At 44.8% G+C, this 11,252-nt stretch overlaps 1 protein-coding gene across 6 annotated transcripts in view; it reads right to left on the bottom strand.

Annotated features, from left to right (window-relative positions):
- Positions 1-11,252, bottom strand: part of LOC121552426 (ena/VASP-like protein) — a 76,452-nt gene that overhangs the window by 43,297 nt on the left and 21,903 nt on the right. The window lies entirely within an intron of this gene.

Genomic DNA, 11,252 nt, shown 5'->3' with positions numbered 1-11,252 from the left:
TGTGCTGCTATCAGCAACCATGGTGTTCTACATCACCATGTTACACTCGGGCCATATAACACCCAGCACCTTCTAAGATCTATTGCCAATCTAAGATATCTTTTATTTGAGCAGCAGGTTCAAGAGCAGCAGGGTCAAGAGCTAAATGAGAATCCCATTCCCACCTATGTGATAGTGTGGGACAATGTCAGTTTCCACCGAGCTGCTCAAGTAAGGGAATGGTTTAACATCAATGGGCAGTTTATGAACTTGTACCTCCCTCCATACTCGCCTTTCCTGAATCCGAGCCATGGATTTAGCCTGTGGTGATATAGGTGAGGAATCATGTCAGGGACAATATTGCTTGTGATGTCGACGAAGTGCTCTGGCCTGACCCAGCCCAAAGACAAGAAGAAGCACATTGATCACATGTTTACTCCTTTGATTTTTGTCCCTTTTAATATTGTATACTGTAGTACAGTGCATTGTAGGCTGTATACTGTACAATGGACAAATTGTATGGCCCTGAACATTGTGCTTTCCATTTGTTAACAGTACTGACTGCTCAATAGATTTTGACTGGTTGCAGGTTCATATCAACAAAGAACTACAATTACAGTATCACAGAGACAAAGGACAAGTTTGTGAGATGCAGGGTACAGTACTGTAAAAATAGGGGTACAAGGAGGAGGAAGAACAAAAAACAAAATTGCAAAGAGCAAAGTAGAGTAGTAATTTCTGATCAATTTTGAGCTACTATGATAGAACATGTTTTTGTTCATCAAAAGACAATGACGGAAAAATATGAAATTTGTTTTGAGATTAAAAATGTACTTCTCCCTGAGAACTGTATGTTTTGAACAATGTGTTTTCTATTTTTCGGTGTATTGTTTACTGACTGCTTGAGAATGTATATCATTTTGGTCACTTTGTTTATGATTTGAGAGCAGTGTTTGATTTTGCGAGAGGAGTCAGAGGTTTTGTAAATAGTGCTTGAAGATGAGGTTTTGTGTTGAATGTTTTCAGGAAATGGAGCAAGGTTTCAGAAATTGTGTTTTAGCAATTGAGAAAAACTGTAATTAAAAGAGGTTTGGGTCACTGTTCATTTTGAGGGATAGTAAATCCCTTATAGAGATAGAGAGGGACAGAGAGAGAGAGAGAGAGAGAGAGGGACAGAGAGAGAGAGAGAGAGAGAGAGAGAGAGAGAGAGAGAGAGAGAGAGAGAGAGAGAGAGAGAGAGAGAGAGAGAGAGAGAGAGAGAGAGAGAGAGAGAGAGAGAGAGAGACAGAAGAAAGAAAGAAGCCAGTCCAGAAGAAACACTGGCTGAGATTGTCCTGTTGATGGACTCAAATGGGAAGTTTGTTCAGGAGAATAAACTTTTCCCTAGACACAAAACGAGAAAGGTGTGGTGCCCAACAACGCAGAGTGCCATGGCGCTGCTTGATAAGGCCCAGCTCGGGTCGCCAAGCCACATAATCATACACACCGGAAGCAACGACCTGCGTGCTCAACAGGAGAGGGTGGCGACTTTACTAAGGGGAGTGATTGAGAAGGCCTCCGCAATCTTCCCCAACTCAAGGATCATGGTGTCAACTCTGCTACAGAGGAAGGACCTCCACCCTGCCACAATCCAAAGAATAAACGCCAGCCTCTCCCGGGACTGTGCCCTGCGACCCAATGTACACCTGGCCCACCATCCCACCCTCGATCTGGACTGTCTCTATGACCATGTTCACCTGTACAGGGAGACAGTCCCCATCCTTGCTAAGACTCTCAAGGACGTCGCTTTAAACCGCATCCCGACCTCTCCACCCAGGAACAGCGGAGCAATCTCCACCCCCCCGAGATCACAGAGACAACACCCCGGACCTGCACCCTGGACCCCCCAGCCACGGCCACAGCACCACCAACCTCAATGCCCACCACATCCAGCGCAGCACAGACCACCCCAGCCCAGCTTCAGACCCACCCAGACGAGGCCTAACACCCCCTCCCCCCCACCATAGACCCACACCTGGAGGAGCCACAGCCCGGCAGACAGAGCTATGCACAAGCTGTGAGAGGAGCAACTGGCCCAGCTCCCACCAACGAAATGAGAGACATCAAACAAATGCTGAATCTACTATGCTCACATGTGATAGGCCGAGGGTCATGGTAAGATGAGCACAAGAACTCCACCATCCTCACACTACATCCACCCAAGTGGCATGACACAAATACTATCTTAAATGATAAACAAATCACATTTGCATAATAAGAGTTTACCTTAATTGAAAAATCATATTTTAATAGTTATTGTTGGATTGTGAGTGTTTACCTCATTTTGAAGGTAAAGAAAAAACAGTTATGAAGTATTTTTACATTGCATGTTGGAATTTACAAGGCTTGAAGTCCTCTGCTTTTGGGCTAAAGAGCAGAAACCCAGACTTCCTTAAAGAAATTGATGATGTTGATATTTACATTTTACATTTACGTCATTTAGCAGACGCTCTTATCCAGAGCGACTTACAAATTGGTGCATTCACCTTATAGCCAGTGGGATAACCACTTTACAAAATTTTTTTGTGGGGGGTTGGGGTAAGGGAGGGGTAGAAGGATTACTTTATCCTATCCCAGGTATTCCTTAAAGAGGTGGGGTTTCAAATGTCTCCGGAAGGTGGTGAGTGACTCCGCTGTCCTGGCGTCGTGAGGGAGCTTGTTCCACCATTGGGGTGCCAGAGCAGCGAACAGTTTTGACTGGGCTGAGCGGGAACTGTGCTTCCGCAGAGGAAGGGGAGCCAGCAGGCCAGAGGTGGATGAACGCAATGCCCTCGTTTGGGTGTAGGGACTGATCAGAGCCTGAAGGTACGGAGGTGCCGTTCCCCTCACAGCTCCATAGGCAAGCACCATTGTAGTACTACAGGAAACATGGTGCAGAGGTGATGTTTCCACTGGCTGTCCACTAGGTTATAGGGAGATAATCGTACCATCCACCAAATTAAAAGGAATCACACAGGGCAGAGACTCAGGGGGAATGCTAATATGGTATAAATCTGAACTAACTAATTCAATCGAATTGATCAAAACAGGAGAATTCTTTATCTGGCTAAAAATCAACAAGGAGGCTATCTTAACAGATAACAACGTCTTCCTCTGTGCCACATACATTCCCCCTCAGAGTCACCCTACTTCAATGAAGAGAGTTTCTCCATTCTAGAGGGGGAGATTAGTCACTTTCAGGCCCAAGGCAATGTGCTGGTCTGTGGAGACCTGAATGCTAGAACAGCAGAAGAACTTGACACTATTAACAGTCATGGGGACAAACACCTACCGGAAGCAACAACCTTTCCCCTCCCCACATACCCCCCAGAAACAACTATGACAAAGTGAAAAACAAAAATGGAGTACAGCTCCTGAAGCTCTGTCGAACACTGGGTCTGTACATAGTCAATGGTAGGCTAAGAGGGGACTCTTTTGGTAGGTACACCTACAGCTCATCCCTTGGCAGCAGTACTGTAGACTACTTCATCACAGACCTCAACCCAGAGTCTCTCAGAGCCTTCACAGTCAGCCCACTAACACTTCTCTCTGACCACAGTAAAATCACAGTGTATCTGAGAAGAGCAGAACCCAACCATGAAAAATCACAGCCCAATAAATTACATGGTACTAAACAGACCTATAGATGGAGTGCAAACAGTACAGAAATCTACCAAAAAGCAATTAGTAGCCAAAAAATACAATCATTCAACATAATCTTGGTTAAGAGAATGATGGTGGTGTGCGTCGTCAGTCCGGCACAGCCCGTGCCTGTTCCACCGGTGCCTGGTTCGGCACCGGTCAGCTGCTCCACGCCGGAGCTAGAGCAATCCGCTCCACCAGTGTTCAGTCCAGCTCTGGCCAGCAGGGCGAGACCGGACCAGGGGTACTTTGGGGGGTTAGAGAGGGAGTGGGGATCATGCCCGGAGCCGGATCCGCCGCCAAGGCGGAGTGTTATTTGCAAACATACTTCTTTTTATTTGAATGAACACACGAACAAAAACAACAAACGATAACGTGACGTCCTCGGTTCTAACACAAACCTATACTGGAACAAGATCCCACATAAAACAATGCCAAACGGCTACCTAAGTATGGCTCCCAATCAGAGACAACGAGCTACAGCCGTCTCCGATTGGGAGCCACCCTGGCCAACATAGAAATACAAAACTAGAACAAACAAAGAAAACTCACACCCTGGCTCAACATACAAGCGTCCCCAGAGCCAGGGTGTGACATTCACTAACCAAAACCAACCTTATAGAGCCTCAGGACAGCACTCAGAAAATCTGGCCCAACCAAATCATCACAAAGCAAAAAGAAAAATATATCACCTATTGGAAAGACACCACAAAAAATCAACGTAAACTTCAATGCTATTTGGCTCTAAACAGACAGTCCATGGTGGCAGACTATCTGACCACTGTGACTGATAGAAAACTGAGGAAAACAATGACTAGGTACAGACTCAGTGAGCACAGTCTGGCTATAGAGACCGGTCGTCACAAGCAAACCTGGCTGCCCAGAGAGGACAGGCTGTGCTCACTCTGCCTCCGGGGAGAGGTAGAGACAGAGCTGCATTTCCTACTACACTGGAAAATACTCAGACCTAAGAGAATCTTTCTTTCCCAAAATTATCATTCAGTACAAAGAATTTTAAACTATAAAAGAGGAAGAAAAATTCCAATATTTATTGGGTGAAAAGCCAAAATGTGCAATTTTGGCAGCCAAATATGTGTCCTCCTGCCACAACCTGAGGGACAGCCAGTGAAAAGTGTAATGTAATGTCAATAATATTTCCTGTTTTGTTTTGGCTTCATAGCATGTAATGTGTCTTCTACTATTGCTTTAATGTATTGTTATTCTCATTAATATTGTTGTAGTTGCTGTTAATGGTAATCCCATTTCCACTACTTCTATTATTATTGCTGTTGGTCCCACCATTTTTGTTATATCTATACTTTGACAATGTAAGTAATTTTACTTGCCATGTCAATAAAGTCTATTGAATTGAATTGAAAGGGAGAGAGAGAGAGAGAGAGAGAGAGAGAGAGATATTCAAAAAACAAATAGGGAGATGGAAAGAGGCCCCAACCCTCAGGTTTTAGCAGAAGGATGAATGGGTCTGATGAGAAAAAGAGCATCCTCCTCACTTCTCTCTCCTGGTCTGTGGAGCGCCTGTGGAGCAGACACACACGCACACACACGGAGGCACACACACATCGGAAAAGGTTAGATTTGCTCTCTCAGCTGTGTGTGTGTGTGTGCTCCTGTGGTGTTGGCCGAGGCTGGTTGTCATGGTTACCTGGCATTATTCTGGGATGCACAGCCTCTGTCACCATGGAAGCCAGGCAGGCGCAAAACCCTCAGAATCCTTCACAAAGGCTTTTCTAAGGCGTGTTCTACTCTACTCCTTGACCATCTTTTAAACCATCATTCTCTATTACACCATCTATCTGTCTCTCTCTCGCTCTCTCTCTCTCTCTCTCTCTCTCTCTCTCTCTCTCTCTCTCTCTCTCTCTCTCTCTCTCTCTCTCCAACCATCACTCCCGTTCACTTTGTATTTATGTTTCTCCTCCCTTCCTCCATCCTCTCTTTTGCTTACCCCTGCTTTTCTCACCATCCCCCACTCTCCTCTGGCTTCTTATTTTGCCTCCATCCCACTCTCATCTCCCCCCTTCCCCCCTCTCTCTCTCCCTCTCTCTCTCTCTCCCATTCCCTCTCTCACCCCCTCTGATTTCCCTGCAGTTTGTCCAGCATCCATATCCCTATTTTAATTCCTCTCAGATTTCCTCTTTCCTATTTGCTATCTGTCCCTTTGCCTCTATCTCTAATTCTCTCTCATTCCATCTCTCTCTCTCTCTCGCTGTGCTAATAACCTGGGTATTGATCCAGCTGTATAAAGCTGTGTCCATTTCCTGCTTAGTGGGAGTCAGCTGATACCCTGATCTACTCTAACACACACACACACACACACACAGAATCCCAGAGAGAAGAGGAGGGATACACACCATGCACACACACACACACACACAAAGTGCAAGGGAAATCACAATGAGCCTACAGTATGCATCAGTAAATAATGAATGAAAATACAACAGACTGGTTCATTTCCATTCATTTACCTCCAGCCTCATACATGAACAGTAGTGGTTCAGTTAGTGACGGTCTTGCATAAGACCAGATTTATGAAACATGAATATTGCTAAAGGGGCTGAAATGATTTTGTGACAATAAAGCAGACTTTAAAGCCTCTTTAATCTTTTCACAGCGTGATGGTGATTTCGGCGTGTTTTTCCAATGTGTTAAGAGATGAGAGGATATGCTAGCCAGCAAGCTGCAAACACCACACAGACAATTGGGAATGTGTGAGACGGACTCGCTTTCTCTCTTCCTTCTCTCCTTATCCCTCTGTCTCTGAAAAGTTTCTCTCTGTTTGCTCTCTAGCCTTCTCCGCTTCTCTCCTATTTGTCTCTCTCTTTCTCTCTCCCTCATTCTTCCTCTCACTGTGGTAACAGTATCCTGACTGAAGCAGTGATTGACTGCCAGGGCTTCGTCCAAATCAAACAGGAGTGAAACTATTCTCCCTCTGAACACAGAGACCCATGTTGGACAGCAGTCAGAGGAAAACCACATCGTATGCTGGCTTTTCCTTCGTGCATTTTACTGTAATAAGAGACTGTACTGTGTCTGGATTACCTGTAGATGTACTAAAATCCCTCTAGCCTTCTAGCCAAGTGCTTAAAGGTGCTGGTTCTCACAATTGTACCGCACCAGGGTTTATGTATTAGAGGTGGCATTGTAAGGAATGCTAGTACTTAAGCAGTGGGAAATTAGTGGTGGTGGTTCTCTGTAATTCTACTGCAACCATTGCTCTAATCCCTGTATCTGTAACCTACTGTAGCCCTCACTGTAATTTACCATAGCTACATAGACCTCCTGCCTTGGCTGTAACTTACTATAGCTACATAGCCCTCCTGCCTTGGCTGTAACTTAGTATAGCTACATAGCCCTCCTGTCTTGGCTGTAACTTACTATAGCTACATAGCCCTCGTGCCTTGGCTGTAACTTACCCTAGCTACATAGCCCTCCTGTATTGGCTGTAACTTACCATAGCTACATAGCACTCATGCCTTGGCTGTAACTTACCATAGCTACATAGCCCTCCTGTCTTGACTGTAACTTACCATAGCTACATAGCCCTCCTGCCTTGACTATAACTTACTATAGCTACATAGCCCTCCTGTCTTGGCTGTAACTTACCATAGCTACATAGCCCTCATGCCTTGACTGTAACTTACTATAGCTACATAGACCTCCTGCCTTGGCTGTAACTTACTATAGCTACATAGCCCTCATGCCTTGACTGTAACTTACCATAGCTACATAGCCCTCATGCCTTGACTGTAACTTACCATAGCTACATAGCCCTCCTGCCTTGACTGTAACTTACCATAGCTACATAGCCCTCCTGCCTTGACTATAACTTACTATAGCTACATAGCCCTCCTGCCTTGACTGTAACTTACTATAGCTACATAGCCCTCCTGCCTTGCTGTAACTTACTATAGCTACATAGCCCTCCTGCCTTGGCTGTAACTTACTATAGCTACATAGCCCTCCTGCCTTGACTGTAACTTACTATAGCTACATAGCCCTCCTGCCTTGACTATAACTTACTATAGCTACATAGCCCTCCTGTCTTGGCTGTAACTTACCATAGCTACATAGCCCTCATGCCTTGACTGTAACTTACCATAGCTACATAGCCCTCCTGCCTTGGCTGTAACTTACTATAGCTACATAGCCCTCCTGCCTTGACTATAACTTACTATAGCTACATAGCCCTCCTGCCTTGACTGTAACTTACTATAGCTACATAGCCCTCCTGTCTTGGCTGTAACTTACCATAGCTACATAGCCCTCCTGTCTTGGCTGTAACTTACTATAGCTACATAGCCCTCCTGTCTTGGCTGTAACTTACCATAGCTACATAGCCCTCCTGTCTTGGCTGTAACTTACCATAGCTACATAGCCCTCCTGCCTTGGCTGTAACTTACCATAGCTACATAGCCCACCTGTCTTGGCTGTAACTTACCCTAGCTACATAGCCCTCCTGTCTTGGCTGTAACTTACCATAGCTACATAGCACTCATGCCTTGGCTGTAACTTACCATAGCTACATAGCCCTCGTGCCTTGGCTGTAACTTACCATAGCTACATAGCCCTCCTGTATTGGCTGTAACTTACCATAGCTACATAGCACTCCTGCCTTGACTGTAACTTACTATAGCTACATAGCCCTCCTGCCTTGGCTGTAACTTAGTATAACTACATAGCCCTCCTGTCTTGGCTGTAACTTACTATAGCTACATAGCCCTCCTGCCTTGGCTGTAACTTACTATAGCTACATAGCCCTCCTGCCTTGGCTGTAACTTACTATAGCTACATAGCCCTCCTGTCTTGGCTGTAACTTACCCTAGCTACATAGCCCTCCTGTCTTGGCTGTAACTTACCATAGCTACATAGCCCTCCTGCCTTGGCTGTAACTTACTATAGCTACATAGCCCTCCTGCCTTGGCTGTAACTTAGTATAACTACATAGCCCTCCTGTCTTGGCTGTAACTTACCAAAGCTACATAGCCCTCCTGCCTTGACTGTAACTTACTATAGCTACATAGCCCTCCTGCCTTGGCTGTAACTTACTATAGCTACATAGCCCTCCTGCCTTGGCTGTAACTTACTATAGCTACATAGCCCTCCTGCCTTGGCTGTAACTTACAATAGCTACATAGCCCTCCTGCCTTGGCTGTAATTTACTGTAGCTACTAGGGGTGTGAATGTTTAAACGAACTTGGGATCCTTAGCATTAAGAAAAACCCCTAACTGAAAAACTATGTTTTTTCCCCCACATAATTAACATCACAGTGCAGTTATCATAAAACATTATTTTCCATGTTATAGCCTAACTAGACTATATGGGGAAAGTTTAAATAAAACCAGCGAGGAAGAGGCTAACTTTAGGCTACTTTGGTGAATTTGCAAGACAATTACGACATTGCAAGATGCAGATTACCAAGACATATGGCCTGCTCGCACTGGCCCGCCTGCTCTTTCTCTTTGCTAATGACACAAGTGTGTGTTCAGTCTTCAGTCTGTTGTGTGTAGAATATCCTAGATTGGCTATTCATGGGACCTGTCTTGCGAGCACGGGGTAGGCTACTCTTCGTTACTGAGAGGGTGGGGGTGTTTTTGTCTCATAATATGACATTACAGTAGGCTACCGGTTTCGCCTGAATCGATTACCCTTTTCAGATATAATGGTATGTGGCCCCTTGAAAGCGACTCGGCTGTAGCATGTTTGTTTGTCTGTTAGGGTAGACTACACTACGACTTTTTAAACGCCGACAAGAAACGTTCTCTGGAGACATGAATGGCATTTTACTTGTCTGTTGTCACACCCTGGCTCGGGGGACTCTCGTATGTTGAGCCAGGGTGTTAGTTTCTATGTTTTGCATTTCTATGTTGGCCAGGGTGGCTCCCAATCAGAGACGGCTGTAGCTCGTTGTCTCTGATTGGGAGTCATACTTAGGTAGCCGTTAGGCATTCATTCTTTGTGGTTTCTTGTTCCGTGTTGGTTTGTTTATTTAACCAGGGACGTCACGTTTTCGTTTTGTTGTTTTGATCGTGTGATTCATTCTAATAATAAAAATGTTCGCATTCAACGCTGCGCATTGGTCCTCCCTCCTTAGACGATCGTGACATCTGTAAAGTAATGTATTTTCCTGAAGCGGGACTAACTTCCATCACTAGGAGACCAGAACTGTCCATCCTAGACTGCCAGCTGCCTGCGCGCAGACCACTCTTTCCAAAAAAAAAAGTATGTTTAATATCGCGACTTACCTAGACATTTAGTAGAAAGAAAGCGCATCTAGTTACCCTACCATAAAAAAAACTGCATAAACAACACAGCAGCACATCAATCAGCAACGTTTATTATTGTCAGGGAAACAATACAACATTCTATACCGGAGCAGAATTCTACTGTCTGAAAGGGTACAGAGGCTTCTGACGCTGCACTTTCTTTTATTGTCTACTGTAGTTGCGTTCTATGTCTGTAAAGAGTTGCGGTAGATATAAATTAATTGCCTGGCCCTAGCGGTCATACATACGTAATAGGAGCATTGTTCTGCATTGTGAATTGACGTGGAATGTTATATATTTTTCCTTATAATTTTAATGGAAAACCGATCAAATAAAATGTCCGTTTAAACATTAAGAAAAATTGTCCATTTGTCACATCCCTAGTAGCTACATACCCTCCTGGCCTGGCTGTGTTAAAAGCTGCTTACCAGAGGAAAACTCAGTGAGTCTGTTAAAGCTGATCTAATCATCAGTTAGAGAGGAGAAATCTGACCAGTGATCACACACCAGATTACTACTGGGTGAAATCTGAAACCATGGATGGATGACACAATGATAAATGACTGATTACATTGATAAAGAGGAGGAACGTTTGGGTAGATGCAACAGCCAGACATAAACATGATAAAGATAGTGCCGAAGACAAAAGACACTGCACAAAATATTGAGCGTGTGTCTCAGAGCATTCTGCAACCACAACGACAATGTCAGGGAAGGATGCTCCAAGCGTTTACGAGGAGAGGAGGAGAGAAGGAAGATAGAAAGAGAAAGGAGAGGGCAGGCGGAAAGAACAAAGAGCCCTGGTCTCTGCAACAAACAAGCTAAAGCCACAACACACACACACACACACACACATGGCTGTGGCTCTCAGAGACAAACACAACACAACAGCACCACTGTCATCACCCCAGCAGTCTTGGCAAGCTTCTTCACAAGCCATCAATGCCTCCTCCTCTCTTCTCTCCTCTCTTCTCTCCTCCTTCCTCATCCCCCTATCAGGACCTAGACATTGACTGCACAGCTAACACATTAACATTCTACGCCAGCCACTCTGCAAAGACAACCATTCACAGCTGGCACATAGAAACACAATGTATGGAACATGAATTCTGTACATTGCATTTCTATTTATACATCTGTACATCTATTTGCAATCCCATCAAGGACCCTGCTCTCTAATAGACACAGGGCTTGACTATTGGTAGCTGGGAATAAAACGCAGCAAATCTCTACTTCACAGGGAATATGATTATGAATGATGTCATTTGAGATGCAGCCAATAGTCAAGTAGATACCGGCTTGACTGTGCTACGCTGTTCTGTCACTATTGC

The sequence above is a fragment of the Coregonus clupeaformis genome, chromosome 36 (genome assembly GCF_020615455.1).
Source record: "Coregonus clupeaformis isolate EN_2021a chromosome 36, ASM2061545v1, whole genome shotgun sequence".
Taxonomy (NCBI): domain Eukaryota; kingdom Metazoa; phylum Chordata; class Actinopteri; order Salmoniformes; family Salmonidae; genus Coregonus; species Coregonus clupeaformis.
The sequence above is the reverse complement of the archived record's forward strand: the minus strand, read 5'-3'. Positions and strand labels throughout refer to the sequence as shown.